The sequence below is a fragment of the Tenrec ecaudatus genome, chromosome 1 (assembly GCF_050624435.1).
Source record: "Tenrec ecaudatus isolate mTenEca1 chromosome 1, mTenEca1.hap1, whole genome shotgun sequence".
Classification (NCBI taxonomy): domain Eukaryota; kingdom Metazoa; phylum Chordata; class Mammalia; order Afrosoricida; family Tenrecidae; genus Tenrec; species Tenrec ecaudatus.
The window spans coordinates 267263619-267285137 of NC_134530.1; the positions used below are offsets into that span (position 1 = coordinate 267263619).

The 21519-nt window shown below is 42.8% G+C and overlaps 1 protein-coding gene across 1 annotated transcript in view; it reads left to right on the forward strand.

Annotated features, from left to right (window-relative positions):
* Window positions 1–21519, forward strand: part of TARBP1 (tRNA guanosine 2 -O-methyltransferase TARBP1) — a 153921-nt gene that overhangs the window by 25013 nt on the left and 107389 nt on the right. The gene's annotated exons all lie outside the window — the stretch shown is intronic.

The window sequence follows — 21519 nt, forward strand, 5'->3', positions numbered from 1 at the left end:
CAAAACGGGTCAAAAACACCCGTTGGGCCAGCTAAATGTCCACCGAGGGCCGCATTGGCCCTTGGGCCTTAGTTTGAGGACCCGTGCTCTAAAGAGGTCTTGTGCAGTGGATTTACTGAATGCAGTATTCCTTTTATCCCTTGACTGCTTCCCTGAGCATTAATTATGGATCCAAGCAAGACAATTGACCACTTGGATCTCTGTTCTTTTATCTTGGTGTTCCCTATTGGCCTAGTTGTGAGGGGTTTGATGTTGTTTACATTGAGTTGTAAGCCACACTGAAGGCTACAATCCTTGAACTTCATCAGCAGGTGCTTCAATGCCTCCTCACTTTCATTAAGCAAGGTTGTGTCATCTGCATATCACAGATTGTTACTCAAGCCTTCCACTAATCTTGGTGGCCCATTCTTCTTCTTATATTCTAGCTTCTTTGATTATTTGCTCTGTATACAAATCGAACAAGTAGAGAAAGAGAATATAACCTTGACAAGCATCCTTTCCTGATTTTAAACCTCGCAGCCTTCCCTTGTTCTATTTGCACAACTGCCTCTTGATCCATGTATGAGTCGTGTATGAGCACAGTCATCTGTTCTGCAATTTCTTCTCAGACTTATCCCCTGTTTATTGTGATCCACTGCAGGGGTCCTCAAACTTTTTAAAAGGGGCCAGTTCACTGTCCCTCAGACCCGTTGGAGGGCCGGACTATAGTTAAAAAAACAAACAAAAACAAAACTGAACAAATTTCTGTGCACACTGCACATAATCTTATTTTGCAGTGAAAAAAAAAAAAACCAAAACGGGTCAAAAACACCCGTTGGGCCAGCTAAATGTCCACAGAGGGCCGCATTGGCCCTCAGGCCTTAGTTTGAGGACCGCTGCTCTAAAGAAGTCTTGTGCAGTGGATTTACTGAATGCAGTATTCCTTTTGATCCCTTGACTCTGCTTCCCTGAGCATTAATTGTGGCTCCAAGCAAGACAATTGACCACTTGGATCTCTGTTCTTTTATCTTGGTGTTCCCTATTGGCCTAGTTGTGAGGGGTTTGATGTTGTTTACATTGAGTTGTAAGCCACACTGAAGGCTACAATCCTTGAACTTCATCAGCAGGTACTTCAATGCCTCCTCACTTTCAGCAAGCAAAGTTGTGTCATCTGCATATCACAGATTGTTACTCAAGCCTTCCACTAATCTTGGTGGCCCATTCTTCTTCTTATACTGTAGCTTCTTTGATTATTTGCTCTGTATACAAATCGCACAAGTAGGGAAAGAGACTACAACCTTGACACGCAACCTTTCCTTATTTCAAACTTCGCAGCCTTCCCTTGTTTTATTTGCACAACTGCCTCTTGATCCATGTATGAGTTGTGCATGAGCACATTCATCTGTTCTGCAATTTCTATTCTTCTCAGACTTATCCCCTGTTTATTGTGATCCACAACAGGGGTCCTCAAACTTTTTAAACGGGGCCAGTTCACTGTCCCTCGACCCGTTGGCGGGCTGGATTATATTAAAAAAAAATAAACCAAAACTGTGAACAAATTTCTGTGCACACTGCACATAATCTTATTTTGCAGTGAAAAAAAACCAAAACGGGTCAAAAACACCCGTTGAGACGGCTAAATGTCCTCCGAGGGCCGCATTGGCCCGCGGCCCATAGTTTGAGGACCCCTGCTCTAAAGAGGTCTTGTGCAGTGGATTTACTGAATGCAGTATTCCTTTTATCCCTTGACTGCTTCCCTGAGCATTAATTATGGATCCAAGCAAGACAATTGACCATTTGGATCTCTGTTCTTTTATCTTGGTGTTCCCTATTGGCCTAGTTGTGAGGGGTTTGATGTTGTTTACATTGAGTTGTAAGCCACACTGAAGGGTACAATCCTTGAACTTCATCAGCAGGTGCTTCAATGCCTCCTCACTTTCAGCAAGCAAGGTTGTGTCATCTGCATATCACAGATTGTTACTCAAGCCTTCCACTAATCTTGGTGGCCCATTCTTCTTCTTATATTCTAGCTTCTTTGATTATTTGCTCTGTATACAAATCGAACAAGTAGAGAAAGAGAATATAACCTTGACAAGCATCCTTTCCTGATTTTAAACCTCGCAGCCTTCCCTTGTTCTATTTGCACAACTGCCTCTTGATCCATGTATGAGTCGTGTATGAGCACAGTCATCTGTTCTGCAATTTCTTCTCAGACTTATCCCCTGTTTATTGTGATCCACTGCAGGGGTCCTCAAACTTTTTAAAAGGGGCCAGTTCACTGTCCCTCAGACCCGTTGGAGGGCCGGACTATAGTTAAAAAAACAAACAAAAACAAAACTGAACAAATTTCTGTGCACACTGCACATAATCTTATTTTGCAGTGAAAAAAAAAAAAACCAAAACGGGTCAAAAACACCCGTTGGGCCAGCTAAATGTCCACAGAGGGCCGCATTGGCCCTCAGGCCTTAGTTTGAGGACCCCTGCTCTAAAGAGGTCTTGTGCAGTGGATTTACTGAATGCAGTATTCCTTTTGATCCCTTGACTCTGCTTCCCTGAGCATTAATTGTGGCTCCAAGCAAGACAATTGACCACTTGGATCTCTGTTCTTTTATCTTGGTGTTCCCTATTGGCCTAGTTGTGAGGGGTTTGATGTTGTTTACATTGAGTTGTAAGCCACACTGAAGGTTACAATCCTTGAACTTCATCAGCAGGTACTTCAATGCCTCCTCACTTTCAGCAAGCAAAGTTGTGTCATCTGCATATCACAGATTGTTACTCAAGCCTTCCACTAATCTTGGTGGCCCATTCTTCTTCTTATACTGTAGCTTCTTTGATTATTTGCTCTGTATACAAATCGCACAAGTAGGGAAAGAGACTACAACCTTGACACGCAACCTTTCCTTATTTCAAACTTCGCAGCCTTCCCTTGTTTTATTTGCACAACTGCCTCTTGATCCATGTATGAGTTGTGCATGAGCACATTCATCTGTTCTGCAATTTCTATTCTTCTCAGACTTATCCCCTGTTTATTGTGATCCACAGCAGGGGTCCTCAAACTTTTTAAACGGGGCCAGTTCACTGTCCCTCGACCCGTTGGCGGGCTGGATTATATTAAAAAAAAAATAAACCAAAACTGTGAACAAATTTCTGTGCACACTGCACATAATCTTATTTTGCAGTGAAAAAAAACCAAAACGGGTCAAAAACACCCGTTGAGACGGCTAAATGTCCTCCGAGGGCCGCATTGGCCCGCGGCCCATAGTTTGAGGACCCCTGCTCTAAAGAGGTCTTGTGCAGTGGATTTACTGAATGCAGTATTCCTTTTATCCCTTGACTGCTTCCCTGAGCATTAATTATGGATCCAAGCAAGACAATTGACCACTTGGATCTCTGTTCTTTTATCTTGGTGTTCCCTATTGGCCTAGTTGTGAGGGGTTTGATGTTGTTTACATTGAGTTGTAAGCCACACTGAAGGGTACAATCCTTGAACTTCATCAGCAGGTGCTTCAATGCCTCCTCACTTTCATTAAGCAAGGTTGTGTCATCTGCATATCACAGATTGTTACTCAAGCCTTCCACTAATCTTGGTGGCCCATTCTTCTTCTTATATTCTAGCTTCTTTGATTATTTGCTCTGTATACAAATCGAACAAGTAGAGAAAGAGAATATAACCTTGACAAGCATCCTTTCCTGATTTTAAACCTCGCAGCCTTCCCTTGTTCTATTTGCACAACTGCCTCTTGATCCATGTATGAGTCGTGTATGAGCACAGTCATCTGTTCTGCAATTTCTTCTCAGACTTATCCCCTGTTTATTGTGATCCACTGCAGGGGTCCTCAAACTTTTTAAAAGGGGCCAGTTCACTGTCCCTCAGACCCGTTGGAGGGCCGGACTATAGTTAAAAAAACAAACAAAAACAAAACTGAACAAATTTCTGTGCACACTGCACATAATCTTATTTTGCAGTGAAAAAAAAAAAAACCAAAACGGGTCAAAAACACCCGTTGGGCCAGCTAAATGTCCACAGAGGGCCGCATTGGCCCTCAGGCCTTAGTTTGAGGACCCCTGCTCTAAAGAGGTCTTGTGCAGTGGATTTACTGAATGCAGTATTCCTTTTGATCCCTTGACTCTGCTTCCCTGAGCATTAATTGTGGCTCCAAGCAAGACAATTGACCACTTGGATCTCTGTTCTTTTATCTTGGTGTTCCCTATTGGCCTAGTTGTGAGGGGTTTGATGTTGTTTACATTGAGTTGTAAGCCACACTGAAGGTTACAATCCTTGAACTTCATCAGCAGGTACTTCAATGCCTCCTCACTTTCAGCAAGCAAAGTTGTGTCATCTGCATATCACAGATTGTTACTCAAGCCTTCCACTAATCTTGGTGGCCCATTCTTCTTCTTATACTGTAGCTTCTTTGATTATTTGCTCTGTATACAAATCGCACAAGTAGGGAAAGAGACTACAACCTTGACACGCAACCTTTCCTTATTTCAAACTTCGCAGCCTTCCCTTGTTTTATTTGCACAACTGCCTCTTGATCCATGTATGAGTTGTGCATGAGCACATTCATCTGTTCTGCAATTTCTATTCTTCTCAGACTTATCCCCTGTTTATTGTGATCCACAGCAGGGGTCCTCAAACTTTTTAAACGGGGCCAGTTCACTGTCCCTCGACCCGTTGGCGGGCTGGATTATATTAAAAAAAAAATAAACCAAAACTGTGAACAAATTTCTGTGCACACTGCACATAATCTTATTTTGCAGTGAAAAAAAACCAAAACGGGTCAAAAACACCCGTTGAGACGGCTAAATGTCCTCCGAGGGCCGCATTGGCCCGCGGCCCATAGTTTGAGGACCCCTGCTCTAAAGAGGTCTTGTGCAGTGGATTTACTGAATGCAGTATTCCTTTTATCCCTTGACTGCTTCCCTGAGCATTAATTATGGATCCAAGCAAGACAATTGACCACTTGGATCTCTGTTCTTTTATCTTGGTGTTCCCTATTGGCCTAGTTGTGAGGGGTTTGATGTTGTTTACATTGAGTTGTAAGCCACACTGAAGGGTACAATCCTTGAACTTCATCAGCAGGTGCTTCAATGCCTCCTCACTTTCATTAAGCAAGGTTGTGTCATCTGCATATCACAGATTGTTACTCAAGCCTTCCACTAATCTTGGTGGCCCATTCTTCTTCTTATATTCTAGCTTCTTTGATTATTTGCTCTGTATACAAATCGAACAAGTAGAGAAAGAGAATATAACCTTGACAAGCATCCTTTCCTGATTTTAAACCTCGCAGCCTTCCCTTGTTCTATTTGCACAACTGCCTCTTGATCCATGTATGAGTCGTGTATGAGCACAGTCATCTGTTCTGCAATTTCTTCTCAGACTTATCCCCTGTTTATTGTGATCCACTGCAGGGGTCCTCAAACTTTTTAAAAGGGGCCAGTTCACTGTCCCTCAGACCCGTTGGAGGGCCGGACTATAGTTAAAAAAACAAACAAAAACAAAACTGAACAAATTTCTGTGCACACTGCACATAATCTTATTTTGCAGTGAAAAAAAAAAAAACCAAAACGGGTCAAAAACACCCGTTGGGCCAGCTAAATGTCCACAGAGGGCCGCATTGGCCCTCAGGCCTTAGTTTGAGGACCCCTGCTCTAAAGAGGTCTTGTGCAGTGGATTTACTGAATGCAGTATTCCTTTTGATCCCTTGACTCTGCTTCCCTGAGCATTAATTGTGGCTCCAAGCAAGACAATTGACCACTTGGATCTCTGTTCTTTTATCTTGGTGTTCCCTATTGGCCTAGTTGTGAGGGGTTTGATGTTGTTTACATTGAGTTGTAAGCCACACTGAAGGTTACAATCCTTGAACTTCATCAGCAGGTACTTCAATGCCTCCTCACTTTCCGCAAGCAAAGTTGTGTCATCTGCATATCACAGATTGTTACTCAAGCCTTCCACTAATTTTTGTGGCCCATTCTTCTTCTTATACTGTAGCTTCTTTGATTATTTGCTCTGTATACAAATCGCACAAGTAGGGAAAGAGACTACAACCTTGACACGCAACCTTTCCTTATTTCAAACTTCGCAGCCTCCCCTTGTTCTATTTGCACAACTGCTTCTTGATCCATGTATGAGTCGTGCATGAGCACAGTCATCTGTTCTGCAATTTGTTTTCTCTCAGACTTATCCCCTGTTTATTGTGATCCACAACAGGGGTCCTCAAACTTTTTAAAAGGGGCCAGTTCACTGTCCCTCGACCCGTTGGAGGGCCGGAGTATAGTTAAAAAAACAAACAAAACCAAAACTGTGAACAAATTTCTGTGCACACTGCACATAATCTTATTTTGCAGTGAAAAAAAAAAAAACCAAAACGGGTCAAAAACACCCGTTGGGCCAGCTAAATGTCCACCGAGGGCGGCATTGGCCCTTGGGCCTTAGTTTGAGGACCCGTGCTCTAAAGAGGTCTTGTGCAGTGGATTTACTGAATGCAGTATTCCTTTTATCCCTTGACTGCTTCCCTGAGCATTAATTATGGATCCAAGCAAGACAATTGACCACTTGGATCTCTGTTCTTTTATCTTGGTGTTCCCTATTGGCCTAGTTGTGAGGGGTTTGATGTTGTTTACATTGAGTTGTAAGCCACACTGAAGGGTACAATCCTTGAACTTCATCAGCAGGTGCTTCAATGCCTCCTCACTTTCAGCAAGCAAGGTTGTGTCATCTGCATATCACAGATTGTTACTCAAGCCTTCCACTAATCTTGGTGGCCCATTCTTCTTCTTATATTCTAGCTTCTTTGATTATTTGCTCTGTATACAAATCGAACAAGTAGAGAAAGAGAATATAACCTTGACAAGCATCCTTTCCTGATTTTAAACCTCGCAGCCTTCCCTTGTTCTATTTGCACAACTGCCTCTTGATCCATGTATGAGTCGTGTATGAGCACAGTCATCTGTTCTGCAATTTCTTCTCAGACTTATCCCCTGTTTATTGTGATCCACTGCAGGGGTCCTCAAACTTTTTAAAAGGGGCCAGTTCACTGTCCCTCAGACCCGTTGGAGGGCCGGACTATAGTTAAAAAAACAAACAAAAACAAAACTGAACAAATTTCTGTGCACACTGCACATAATCTTATTTTGCAGTGAAAAAAAAAAAAACCAAAACGGGTCAAAAACACCCGTTGGGCCAGCTAAATGTCCACAGAGGGCCGCATTGGCCCTCAGGCCTTAGTTTGAGGACCCCTGCTCTAAAGAAGTCTTGTGCAGTGGATTTACTGAATGCAGTATTCCTTTTGATCCCTTGACTCTGCTTCCCTGAGCATTAATTGTGGCTCCAAGCAAGACAATTGACCACTTGGATCTCTGTTCTTTTATCTTGGTGTTCCCTATTGGCCTAGTTGTGAGGGGTTTGATGTTGTTTACATTGAGTTGTAAGCCACACTGAAGGTTACAATCCTTGAACTTCATCAGCAGGTACTTCAATGCCTCCTCACTTTCAGCAAGCAAAGTTGTGTCATCTGCATATCACAGATTGTTACTCAAGCCTTCCACTAATCTTGGTGGCCCATTCTTCTTCTTATACTGTAGCTTCTTTGATTATTTGCTCTGTATACAAATCGCACAAGTAGGGAAAGAGACTACAACCTTGACACGCAACCTTTCCTTATTTCAAACTTCGCAGCCTTCCCTTGTTTTATTTGCACAACTGCCTCTTGATCCATGTATGAGTTGTGCATGAGCACATTCATCTGTTCTGCAATTTCTATTCTTCTCAGACTTATCCCCTGTTTATTGTGATCCACAGCAGGGGTCCTCAAACTTTTTAAACGGGGCCAGTTCACTGTCCCTCGACCCGTTGGCGGGCTGGATTATAGTTAAAAAAAAGTAAACCAAAACTGTGAACAAATTTCTGTGCACACTGCACATAATCTTATTTTGCAGTGAAAAAAAACCAAAACGGGTCAAAAACACCCGTTGAGACGGCTAAATGTCCTCCGAGGGCCGCATTGGCCCACGGGCCATAGTTTGAGGACCCTTGCTCTAAAGAGGTCTTGTGCAGTGGATTTACTGAATGCAGTATTCCTTTTATCCCTTGACTGCTTCCCTGAGCATTAATTATGGATCCAAGCAAGACAATTGACCACTTGGATCTCTGTTCTTTTATCTTGGTGTTCCCTATTGGCCTAGTTGTGAGGGGTTTGATGTTGTTTACATTGAGTTGTAAGCCACACTGAAGGCTACAATCCTTGAACTTCATCAGCAGGTGCTTCAATGCCTCCTCACTTTCAGCAAGCAAGGTTGTGTCATCTGCATATCACAGATTGTTACTCAAGCCTTCCACAAATCTTGGTGACCCATTCTTCTTATAGTCTAGCTTCTTTGATTATTTGCTCAGTATACAAATCGATCAAGTAGGGAAAGAGAATATAACCTTGACACACAATCTTTCCTGATTTTAAACTTCGCAGCCTTCCCTTGTTCTATTTGCACAACTGCTTCTTGATCCATGTATGAGTCGTGCATGAGCACAGTCATCTGTTCTGCAATTTGTTTTCTCTCAGACTTATCCCCTGTTTATTGTGATCCACAACAGGGGTCCTCAAACTTTTTAAAAGGGGCCAGTTCACTGTCCCTCAGACCCGTTGGAGGGCCGGAGTATAGTTAAAAAAACAAACAAAACCAAAACTGTGAACAAATTTCTGTGCACACTGCACATAATCTTATTTTGCAGTGAAAAAAAAACCAAAACGGGTCAAAAACACCCGTTGAGACGGCTAAATGTCCTCCGAGGGCCGCATTGGCCCGCGGGCCATAGTTTGAGGATCCCTGCTCTAAAGAGGTCTTGTGCAGTGGATTTACTGAATGCAGTATTCCTTTTATCCCTTGACTGCTTCCCTGAGCATTAATTATGGATCCAAGCAAGACAATTGACCACTTGGATCTCTGTTCTTTTATCTTGGTGTTCCCTATTGGCCTAGTTGTGAGGGGTTTGATGTTGTTTACATTGAGTTGTAAGCCACACTGAAGGGTACAATCCTTGAACTTCATCAGCAGGTGCTTCAATGCCTCCTCACTTTCAGCAAGCAAGGTTGTGTCATCTGCATATCACAGATTGTTACTCAAGCCTTCCACTAATCTTGGTGGCCCATTCTTCTTCTTATATTCTAGCTTCTTTGATTATTTGCTCTGTATACAAATCGAACAAGTAGAGAAAGAGAATATAACCTTGACAAGCATCCTTTCCTGATTTTAAACCTCGCAGCCTTCCCTTGTTCTATTTGCACAACTGCCTCTTGATCCATGTATGAGTCGTGTATGAGCACAGTCATCTGTTCTGCAATTTCTTCTCAGACTTATCCCCTGTTTATTGTGATCCACTGCAGGGGTCCTCAAACTTTTTAAAAGGGGCCAGTTCACTGTCCCTCAGACCCGTTGGAGGGCCGGACTATAGTTAAAAAAACAAACAAAAACAAAACTGAACAAATTTCTGTGCACACTGCACATAATCTTATTTTGCAGTGAAAAAAAAAAAAACCAAAACGGGTCAAAAACACCCGTTGGGCCAGCTAAATGTCCACCGAGGGCCGCATTGGCCCTCAGGCCTTAGTTTGAGGACCCCTGCACTAAAGAGGTCTTGTGCAGTGGATTTACTGAATGCAGTATTCCTTTTGATCCCTTGACTCTGCTTCCCTGAGCATTAATTGTGGCTCCAAGCAAGACAATTGACCACTTGGATCTCTGTTCTTTTATCTTGGTGTTCCCTATTGGCCTAGTTGTGAGGGGTTTGATGTTGTTTACATTGAGTTGTAAGCCACACTGATGGTTACAATCCTTGAACTTCATCAGCAGGTGCTTCAATGCCTCCTCACTTTCCGCAAGCAAAGTTGTGTCATCTGCATATCACAGATTGTTACTCAAGCCATCCACTAATTTTTGTGGCCCATTCTTCTTCTTATACTGTAGCTTCTTTGATTATTTGCTCTGTATATAAATCGCACAAGTAGGGAAAGAGACTACAACCTTGACACGCAACCTTTCCTTATTTCAAACTTCGCAGCCTCCCCTTGTTCTATTTGCACAACTGCTTCTTGATCCATGTATGAGTCGTGCATGAGCACAGTCATCTGTTCTGCAATTTGTTTTCTCTCAGACTTATCCCCTGTTTATTGTGATCCACAACAGGGGTCCTCAAACTTTTTAAAAGGGGCCAGTTCACTGTCCCTCGACCCGTTGGAGGGCCGGAGTATAGTTAAAAAAACAAACAAAACCAAAACTGTGAACAAATTTCTGTGCACACTGCACATAATCTTATTTTGCAGTGAAAAAAAAAAAAACCAAAACGGGTCAAAAACACCCGTTGGGCCAGCTAAATGTCCACCGAGGGCGGCATTGGCCCTTGGGCCTTAGTTTGAGGACCCGTGCTCTAAAGAGGTCTTGTGCAGTGGATTTACTGAATGCAGTATTCCTTTTATCCCTTGACTGCTTCCCTGAGCATTAATTATGGATCCAAGCAAGACAATTGACCACTTGGATCTCTGTTCTTTTATCTTGGTGTTCCCTATTGGCCTAGTTGTGAGGGGTTTGATGTTGTTTACATTGAGTTGTAAGCCACACTGAAGGGTACAATCCTTGAACTTCATCAGCAGGTGCTTCAATGCCTCCTCACTTTCATTAAGCAAGGTTGTGTCATCTGCATATCACAGATTGTTACTCAAGCCTTCCACTAATCTTGGTGGCCCATTCTTCTTCTTATATTCTAGCTTCTTTGATTATTTGCTCTGTATACAAATCGAACAAGTAGAGAAAGAGAATATAACCTTGACAAGCATCCTTTCCTGATTTTAAACCTCGCAGCCTTCCCTTGTTCTATTTGCACAACTGCCTCTTGATCCATGTATGAGTCGTGTATGAGCACAGTCATCTGTTCTGCAATTTCTTCTCAGACTTATCCCCTGTTTATTGTGATCCACTGCAGGGGTCCTCAAACTTTTTAAAAGGGGCCAGTTCACTGTCCCTCAGACCCGTTGGAGGGCCGGACTATAGTTAAAAAAACAAACAAAAACAAAACTGAACAAATTTCTGTGCACACTGCACATAATCTTATTTTGCAGTGAAAAAAAAAAAAACCAAAACGGGTCAAAAACACCCGTTGGGCCAGCTAAATGTCCACAGAGGGCCGCATTGGCCCTCAGGCCTTAGTTTGAGGACCCCTGCTCTAAAGAAGTCTTGTGCAGTGGATTTACTGAATGCAGTATTCCTTTTGATCCCTTGACTCTGCTTCCCTGAGCATTAATTGTGGCTCCAAGCAAGACAATTGACCACTTGGATCTCTGTTCTTTTATCTTGGTGTTCCCTATTGGCCTAGTTGTGAGGGGTTTGATGTTGTTTACATTGAGTTGTAAGCCACACTGAAGGTTACAATCCTTGAACTTCATCAGCAGGTACTTCAATGCCTCCTCACTTTCAGCAAGCAAAGTTGTGTCATCTGCATATCACAGATTGTTACTCAAGCCTTCCACTAATCTTGGTGGCCCATTCTTCTTCTTATACTGTAGCTTCTTTGATTATTTGCTCTGTATACAAATCGCACAAGTAGGGAAAGAGACTACAACCTTGACACGCAACCTTTCCTTATTTCAAACTTCGCAGCCTTCCCTTGTTTTATTTGCACAACTGCCTCTTGATCCATGTATGAGTTGTGCATGAGCACATTCATCTGTTCTGCAATTTCTATTCTTCTCAGACTTATCCCCTGTTTATTGTGATCCACAGCAGGGGTCCTCAAACTTTTTAAACGGGGCCAGTTCACTGTCCCTCGACCCGTTGGCGGGCTGGATTATATTAAAAAAAAAATAAACCAAAACTGTGAACAAATTTCTGTGCACACTGCACATAATCTTATTTTGCAGTGAAAAAAAAACCAAAACGGGTCAAAAACACCCGTTGAGACGGCTAAATGTCCTCCGAGGGCCGCATTGGCCCGCGGGCCATAGTTTGAGGATCCCTGCTCTAAAGAGGTCTTGTGCAGTGGATTTACTGAATGCAGTATTCCTTTTATCCCTTGACTGCTTCCCTGAGCATTAATTATGGATCCAAGCAAGACAATTGACCACTTGGATCTCTGTTCTTTTATCTTGGTGTTCCCTATTGGCCTAGTTGTGAGGGGTTTGATGTTGTTTACATTGAGTTGTAAGCCACACTGAAGGGTACAATCCTTGAACTTCATCAGCAGGTGCTTCAATGCCTCCTCACTTTCAGCAAGCAAGGTTGTGTCATCTGCATATCACAGATTGTTACTCAAGCCTTCCACTAATCTTGGTGGCCCATTCTTCTTCTTATATTCTAGCTTCTTTGATTATTTGCTCTGTATACAAATCGAACAAGTAGAGAAAGAGAATATAACCTTGACAAGCATCCTTTCCTGATTTTAAACCTCGCAGCCTTCCCTTGTTCTATTTGCACAACTGCCTCTTGATCCATGTATGAGTCGTGTATGAGCACAGTCATCTGTTCTGCAATTTCTTCTCAGACTTATCCCCTGTTTATTGTGATCCACTGCAGGGGTCCTCAAACTTTTTAAAAGGGGCCAGTTCACTGTCCCTCAGACCCGTTGGAGGGCCGGACTATAGTTAAAAAAACAAACAAAAACAAAACTGAACAAATTTCTGTGCACACTGCACATAATCTTATTTTGCAGTGAAAAAAAAAAAAACCAAAACGGGTCAAAAACACCCGTTGGGCCAGCTAAATGTCCACAGAGGGCCGCATTGGCCCTCAGGCCTTAGTTTGAGGACCGCTGCTCTAAAGAAGTCTTGTGCAGTGGATTTACTGAATGCAGTATTCCTTTTGATCCCTTGACTCTGCTTCCCTGAGCATTAATTGTGGCTCCAAGCAAGACAATTGACCACTTGGATCTCTGTTCTTTTATCTTGGTGTTCCCTATTGGCCTAGTTGTGAGGGGTTTGATGTTGTTTACATTGAGTTGTAAGCCACACTGAAGGTTACAATCCTTGAACTTCATCAGCAGGTACTTCAATGCCTCCTCACTTTCAGCAAGCAAAGTTGTGTCATCTGCATATCACAGATTGTTACTCAAGCCTTCCACTAATCTTGGTGGCCCATTCTTCTTCTTATACTGTAGCTTCTTTGATTATTTGCTCTGTATACAAATCGCACAAGTAGGGAAAGAGACTACAACCTTGACACGCAACCTTTCCTTATTTCAAACTTCGCAGCCTTCCCTTGTTTTATTTGCACAACTGCCTCTTGATCCATGTATGAGTTGTGCATGAGCACATTCATCTGTTCTGCAATTTCTATTCTTCTCAGACTTATCCCCTGTTTATTGTGATCCACAGCAGGGGTCCTCAAACTTTTTAAACGGGGCCAGTTCACTGTCCCTCGACCCGTTGGCGGGCTGGATTATATTAAAAAAAAAATAAACCAAAACTGTGAACAAATTTCTGTGCACACTGCACATAATCTTATTTTGCAGTGAAAAAAAACCAAAACGGGTCAAAAACACCCGTTGAGACGGCTAAATGTCCTCCGAGGGCCGCATTGGCCTGCGGCCCATAGTTTGAGGACCCCTGCTCTAAAGAGGTCTTGTGCAGTGGATTTACTGAATGCAGTATTCCTTTTATCCCTTGACTGCTTCCCTGAGCATTAATTATGGATCCAAGCAAGACAATTGACCACTTGGATCTCTGTTCTTTTATCTTGGTGTTCCCTATTGGCCTAGTTGTGAGGGGTTTGATGTTGTTTACATTGAGTTGTAAGCCACACTGAAGGGTACAATCCTTGAACTTCATCAGCAGGTGCTTCAATGCCTCCTCACTTTCAGCAAGCAAGGTTGTGTCATCTGCATATCACAGATTGTTACTCAAGCCTTCCACTAATCTTGGTGGCCCATTCTTCTTCTTATATTCTAGCTTCTTTGATTATTTGCTCTGTATACAAATCGAACAAGTAGAGAAAGAGAATATAACCTTGACAAGCATCCTTTCCTGATTTTAAACCTCGCAGCCTTCCCTTGTTCTATTTGCACAACTGCCTCTTGATCCATGTATGACTCGTGTATGAGCACAGTCATCTGTTCTGCAATTTCTTCTCAGACTTATCCCCTGTTTATTGTGATCCACTGCAGGGGTCCTCAAACTTTTTAAAAGGGGCCAGTTCACTGTCCCTCAGACCCGTTGGAGGGCCGGACTATAGTTAAAAAAACAAACAAAAACAAAACTGAACAAATTTCTGTGCACACTGCACATAATCTTATTTTGCAGTGAAAAAAAAAAAACCAAAACGGGTCAAAAACACCCGTTGGGCCGGCTAAATGTCCACAGAGGGCCGCATTGGCCCTCAGGCCTTAGTTTGAGGACCCCTGCTCTAAAGAGGTCTTGTGCAGTGGATTTACTGAATGCAGTATTCCTTTTGATCCCTTGACTCTGCTTCCCTGAGCATTAATTGTGGCTCCAAGCAAGACAATTGACCACTTGGATCTCTGTTCTTTTATCTTGGTGTTCCCTATTGGCCTAGTTGTGAGGGGTTTGATGTTGTTTACATTGAGTTGTAAGCCACACTGAAGGTTACAATCCTTGAACTTCATCAGCAGGTACTTCAATGCCTCCTCACTTTCAGCAAGCAAAGTTGTGTCATCTGCATATCACAGATTGTTACTCAAGCCTTCCACTAATCTTGGTGGCCCATTCTTCTTCTTATACTGTAGCTTCTTTGATTATTTGCTCTGTATACAAATCGCACAAGTAGGGAAAGAGACTACAACCTTGACACGCAACCTTTCCTTATTTCAAACTTCGCAGCCTTCCCTTGTTTTATTTGCACAACTGCCTCTTGATCCATGTATGAGTTGTGCATGAGCACATTCATCTGTTCTGCAATTTCTATTCTTCTCAGACTTATCCCCTGTTTATTGTGATCCACAGCAGGGGTCCTCAAACTTTTTAAACGGGGCCAGTTCACTGTCCCTCGACCCGTTGGCGGGCTGGATTATATTAAAAAAAAAATAAACCAAAACTGTGAACAAATTTCTGTGCACACTGCACATAATCTTATTTTGCAGTGAAAAAAAACCAAAACGGGTCAAAAACACCCGTTGAGACGGCTAAATGTCCTCCGAGGGCCGCATTGGCCCGCGGGCCATAGTTTGAGGATCCCTGCTCTAAAGAGGTCTTGTGCAGTGGATTTACTGAATGCAGTATTCCTTTTATCCCTTGACTGCTTCCCTGAGCATTAATTATGGATCCAAGCAAGACACTTGACCACTTGGATCTCTGTTCTTTTATCTTGGTGTTCCCTATTGGCCTAGTTGTGAGGGGTTTGATGTTGTTTACATTGAGTTGTAAGCCACACTGAAGGGTACAATCCTTGAACTTCATCAGCAGGTGCTTCAATGCCTCCTCACTTTCAGCAAGCAAGGTTGTGTCATCTGCATATCACAGATTGTTACTCAAGCCTTCCACTAATCTTGGTGGCCCATTCTTCTTCTTATATTCTAGCTTCTTTGATTATTTGCTCTGTATACAAATCGAACAAGTAGAGAAAGAGAATATAACCTTGACAAGCATCCTTTCCTGATTTTAAACCTCGCAGCCTTCCCTTGTTCTATTTGCACAACTGCCTCTTGATCCATGTATGAGTCGTGTATGAGCACAGTCATCTGTTCTGCAATTTCTTCTCAGACTTATCCCCTGTTTATTGTGATCCACTGCAGGGGTCCTCAAACTTTTTAAAAGGGGCCAGTTCACTGTCCCTCAGACCCGTTGGAGGGCCGGACTATAGTTAAAAAAACAAACAAAAACAAAACTGAACAAATTTCTGTGCACACTGCACATAATCTTATTTTGCAGTGAAAAAAAAAAAAACCAAAACGGGTCAAAAACACCCGTTGGGCCAGCTAAATGTCCACAGAGGGCCGCATTGGCCCTCAGGCCTTAGTTTGAGGACCCCAGCTCTAAAGAGGTCTTGTGCAGTGGATTTACTGAATGCAGTATTCCTTTTGATCCCTTGACTCTGCTTCCCTGAGCATTAATTGTGGCTCCAAGCAAGACAATTGACCACTTGGATCTCTGTTCTTTTATCTTGGTGTTCCCTATTGGCCTAGTTGTGAGGGGTTTGATGTTGTTTACATTGAGTTGTAAGCCACACTGAAGGTTACAATCCTTGAACTTCATCAGCAGGTACTTCAATGCCTCCTCACTTTCAGCAAGCAAAGTTGTGTCATCTGCATATCACAGATTGTTACTCAAGCCTTCCACTAATCTTGGTGGCCCATTCTTCTTCTTATACTGTAGCTTCTTTGATTATTTGCTCTGTATACAAATCGCACAAGTAGGGAAAGAGACTACAACCTTGACACGCAACCTTTCCTTATTTCAAACTTCGCAGCCTTCCCTTGTTTTATTTGCACAACTGCCTCTTGATCCATGTATGAGTTGTGCATGAGCACATTCATCTGTTCTGCAATTTCTATTCTTCTCAGACTTATCCCCTGTTTATTGTGATCCACAGCAGGGGTCCTCAAACTTTTTAAACGGGGCCAGTTCACTGTCCCTCGACCCGTTGGCGGGCTGGATTATATTAAAAAAAAAATAAACCAAAACTGTGAACAAATTTCTGTGCACACTGCACATAATCTTATTTTGCAGTGAAAAAAAACCAAAACGGGTCAAAAACACCCGTTGAGACGGCTAAATGTCCTCCGAGGGCCGCATTGGCCCGCGGGCCATAGTTTGAGGACCCCTGCTCTAAAGAGGTCTTGTGCAGTGGATTTACTGAATGCAGTATTCCTTTTATCCCTTGACTGCTTCCCTGAGCATTAATTATGGATCCAAGCAAGACAATTGACCACTTGGATCTCTGTTCTTTTATCTTGGTGTTCCCTATTGGCCTAGTTGTGAGGGGTTTGATGTTGTTTACATTGAGTTGTAAGCCACACTGAAGGCTACAATCCTTGAACTTCATCAGCAGGTGCTTCAATGCCTCCTCACTTTCAGCAAGCAAGGTTGTGTCATCTGCATATCACAGATTGTTACTCAAGCCTTCCACAAATCTTGGTGGCCCATTCTTCTTATAGTCTAGCTTCTTTGATTATTTGCTCAGTATACAAATCGATCAAGTAGGGAAAGAGAATATAACCTTGACACACAATCTTTCCTGATTTTAAACTTCGCAGCCTTCCCTTGTTCTATTTGCACAACTGCTTCTTGATCCATGTATGAGTCGTGCATGAGCACAGTCATCTGTTCTGCAATTTGTTTTCTCTCAGACTTATCCCCTGTTTATTGTGATCCACAACAGGGGTCCTCAAACTTTTTAAAAGGGGCCAGTTCACTGTCCCTCAGACCCGTTGGAGGGCCGGAGTATAGTTAAAAAAACAAACAAAACCAAAACTGTGAACAAATTTCTGTGCACACTGCACATAATCTTATTTTGCAGTGAAAAAAAAACCAAAACGGGTCAAAAACACCCGTTGGGCCAGCTAAATGTCCACCGAGGGCCGCATTGGCCCGCGGGCCTTAGTTTGAGGACCCCTGCTCTAAAGAGGTCTTGTGCAGTGGATTTACTGAATGCAGTATTCCTTTTGATCCCTTGACTCTGCTTCCCTGAGCATTAATTGTGGTTCCAAGCAAGACAATTGACCACTTGGATCTCTGTTCTTTTATCTTGGTGTTCCCTATTGGCCTAGTTGTGAGGGGTTTGATGTTGTTTACATTGAGTTGTAAGCCACACTGATGGTTACAATCCTTGAACTTCATCAGCAGGTGCTTCAATGCCTCCTCACTTTCAGCAAGCAAGGTTGTGTCATCTGCATATCACAGATTGTTACTCAAGCCTTCCACTAATCTTGGTGGCCCATTCTTCTTCTTATACTGTAGCTTCTTTGATTATTTGCTCTGTATACAAATCGCACAAGTAGGGAAAGAGACTACAACCTTGACACGCAACCTTTCCTTATTTCAAACTTCGCAGCCTTCCCTTGTTTTATTTGCACAACTGCCTCTTGATCCATGTATGAGTTGTGCATGAGCACATTCATCTGTTCTGCAATTTCTATTCTTCTCAGACTTATCCCCTGTTTATTGTGATCCACAGCAGGGGTCCTCAAACTTTTTAAACGGGGCCAGTTCACTGTCCCTCGACCCGTTGGCGGGCTGGATTATAGTTAAAAAAAAATAAACCAAAACTGTGAACAAATTTCTGTGCACACTGCACATAATCTTATTTTGCAGTGAAAAAAAACCAAAACGGGTCAAAAACACCCGTTGAGACGGCTAAATGTCCTCCTAGGGCCGCATTGGCCCACGGGCCATAGTTTGAGGACCCCTGCTCTAAAGAGGTCTTGTGCAGTGGATTTACTGAATGCAGTATTCCTTTTATCCCTTGACTGCTTCCCTGAGCATTAATTATGGATCCAAGCAAGACAATTGACCACTTGGATCTCTGTTCTTTTATCTTGGTGTTCCCTATTGGCCTAGTTGTGAGGGGTTTGATGTTGTTTACATTGAGTTGTAAGCCACACTGAAGGGTACAATCCTTGAACTTCATCAGCAGGTACTTCAATGCCTCCTCACTTTCAGCAAGCAAGGTTGTGTCATCTGCATATCACAGATTGTTACTCAAGCCTTCCACAAATCTTGGTGACCCATTCTTCTTATAGTCTAGCTTCTTTGATTATTTGCTCAGTATACAAATCGATCAAGTAGGGAAAGAGAATATAACCTTGACACACAATCTTTCCTGATTTTAAACTTCGCAGCCTTCCCTTGTTCTATTTGCACAACTGCTTCTTGATCCATGTATGAGTCGTGCATGAGCACAGTCATCTGTTCTGCAATTTGTTTTCTCTCAGACTTATCCCCTGTTTATTGTGATCCACAACAGGGGTCCTCAAACTTTTTAAAAGGGGCCAGTTCACTGTCCCTCAGACCCGTTGGAGGGCCGGAGTATAGTTAAAAAAACAAACAAAACCAAAACTGTGAACAAATTTCTGTGCACACTGCACATAATCTTATTTTGCAGTGAAAAAAAAACCAAAACGGGTCAAAAACACCCGTTGAGACGGCTAAATGTCCTCCGAGGGCCACATTGGCCCGCGGGCCATAGTTTGAGGACCCCTGCTCTAAAGAGGTCTTGTGCAGTGGATTTACTGAATGCAGTATTCCTTTTATCCCTTGACTGCTTCCCTGAGCATTAATTATGGATCCAAGCAAGACAATTGACCACTTGGATCTCTGTTCTTTTATCTTGGTGTTCCCTATTGGCCTAGTTGTGAGGGGGTTGATGTTGTTTACATTGAGTTGTAAGCCACACTGAAGGGTACAATCCTTGAACTTCATCAGCAGGTGCTTCAATGCCTCCTCACTTTCAGCAAGCAAGGTTGTGTCATCTGCATATCACAGATTGTTACTCAAGCCTTCCACTAATCTTGGTGGCCCATTCTTCTTCTTATATTCTAGCTTCTTTGATTATTTGCTCTGTATACAAATCGAACAAGTAGAGAAAGAGAATATAACCTTGACAAGCATCCTTTCCTGATTTTAATCCTCGCAGCCTTCCCTTGTTCTATTTGCACAACTGCCTCTTGATCCATGTATGAGTCGTGTATGAGCACAGTCATCTGTTCTGCAATTTCTTCTCAGACTTATCCCCTGTTTATTGTGATCCACTGCAGGGGTCCTCAAACTTTTTAAAAGGGGCCAGTTCACTGTCCCTCAGACCAGTTGGAGGGCCGGACTATAGTTAAAAAAACAAACAAAAACAAAACTGAACAAATTTCTGTGCACACTGCACATAATCTTATTTTGCAGTGAAAAAAAAAAAAACCAAAACGGGTCAAAAACACCCGTTGGGCCAGCTAAATGTCCACGGAGGGCCGCATTGGCCCTCAGGCCTTAGTTTGAGGACCCCTGCTCTAAAGAGGTCTTGTGCAGTGGATTTACTGAATGCAGTATTCCTTTAGATCCCTTGACTCTGCTTCCCTGAGCATTAATTGTGGCTCCAAGCAAGACAATTGACCACTTGGATCTCTGTTCTTTTATCTTGGTGTTCCCTATTGGCCTAGTTGTGAGGGGTTTGATGTTGTTTACATTGAGTTGTAAGCCACACTGAAGGCTACAATCCTTGAAGTTCATCAGCAGGTGCTTCAATGCCTCCTCACTTTCAGCAAGCAAAGTTGTGTCATCTGCATATCACAGATTGTTACTCAAGCCTTCCACTAATTTTGGTGGCCCATTCTTCTTCTTATACTGTAGCTTCTTTGATTATTTGCTCTGTATACAAATCGCACAAGTAGGGAAAGAGACTACAACCTTGACACGCAACCTTTCCTTATTTCAAACTTCGCAGCCTTCCCTTGTTTTATTTGCACAACTGCCTCTTGATCCATGTATGAGTTGTGCATGAGCACATTCATCTGTTCTGCAATTTCTATTCTTCTCAGACTTATCCCCTGTTTATTGTGATCCACAGCAGGGGTCCTCAAACTTTTTAAACGGGGCCAGTTCACTGTCCCTCGACCCGTTGGCGGGCTGGATTATAGTTAAAAAAAAGTAAACCAAAACTGTGAACAAATTTCTGTGCACACTGCACATAATCTTATTTTGCAGTGAAAAAAAACCAAAACGGGTCAAAAACACCCGTTGAGACGGCTAAATGTCCTCCGAGGGCCGCATTGGCCCACGGGCCATAGTTTGAGGACCCCTGCTCTAAAGAGGTCTTGTGCAGTGGATTTACTGAATGCAGTATTCCTTTTATCCCTTGACTGCTTCCCTGAGCATTAATTATGGATCCAAGCAAGACAATTGACCACTTGGATCTCTGTTCTTTTATCTTGGTGTTCCCTATTGGCCTAGTTGTGAGGGGTTTGATGTTGTTTACATTGAGTTGTAAGCCACACTGAAGGCTACAATCCTTGAACTTCATCAGCAGGTGCTTCAATGCCTCCTCACTTTCAGCAAGCAAGGTTGTGTCATCTGCATATCACAGATTGTTACTCAAGCCTTCCACAAATCTTGGTGACCCATTCTTCTTATAGTCTAGCTTCTTTGATTATTTGCTCAGTATACAAATCGATCAAGTAGGGAAAGAGAATATAACCTTGACACACAATCTTTCCTGATTTTAAACTTCGCAGCCTTCCCTTGTTCTATTTGCACAACTGCTTCTTGATCCATGTATGAGTCGTGCATGAGCACAGTCATCTGTTCTGCAATTTGTTTTCTCTCAGACTTATCCCCTGTTTATTGTGATCCACAACAGGGGTCCTCAAACTTTTTAAAAGGGGCCAGTTCACTGTCCCTCAGACCCGTTGGAGGGCCGGAGTATAGTTAAAAAAACAAACAAAACCAAAACTGTGAACAAATTTCTGTGCACACTGCACATAATCTTATTTTGCAGTGAAAAAAAACCAAAACGGGTCAAAAACACCCGTTGAGACGGCTAAATGTCCTCCGAGGGCCGCATTGGCCCGCGGCCCATAGTTTGAGGACCCCTGCTCTAAAGAGGTCTTGTGCAGTGGATTTA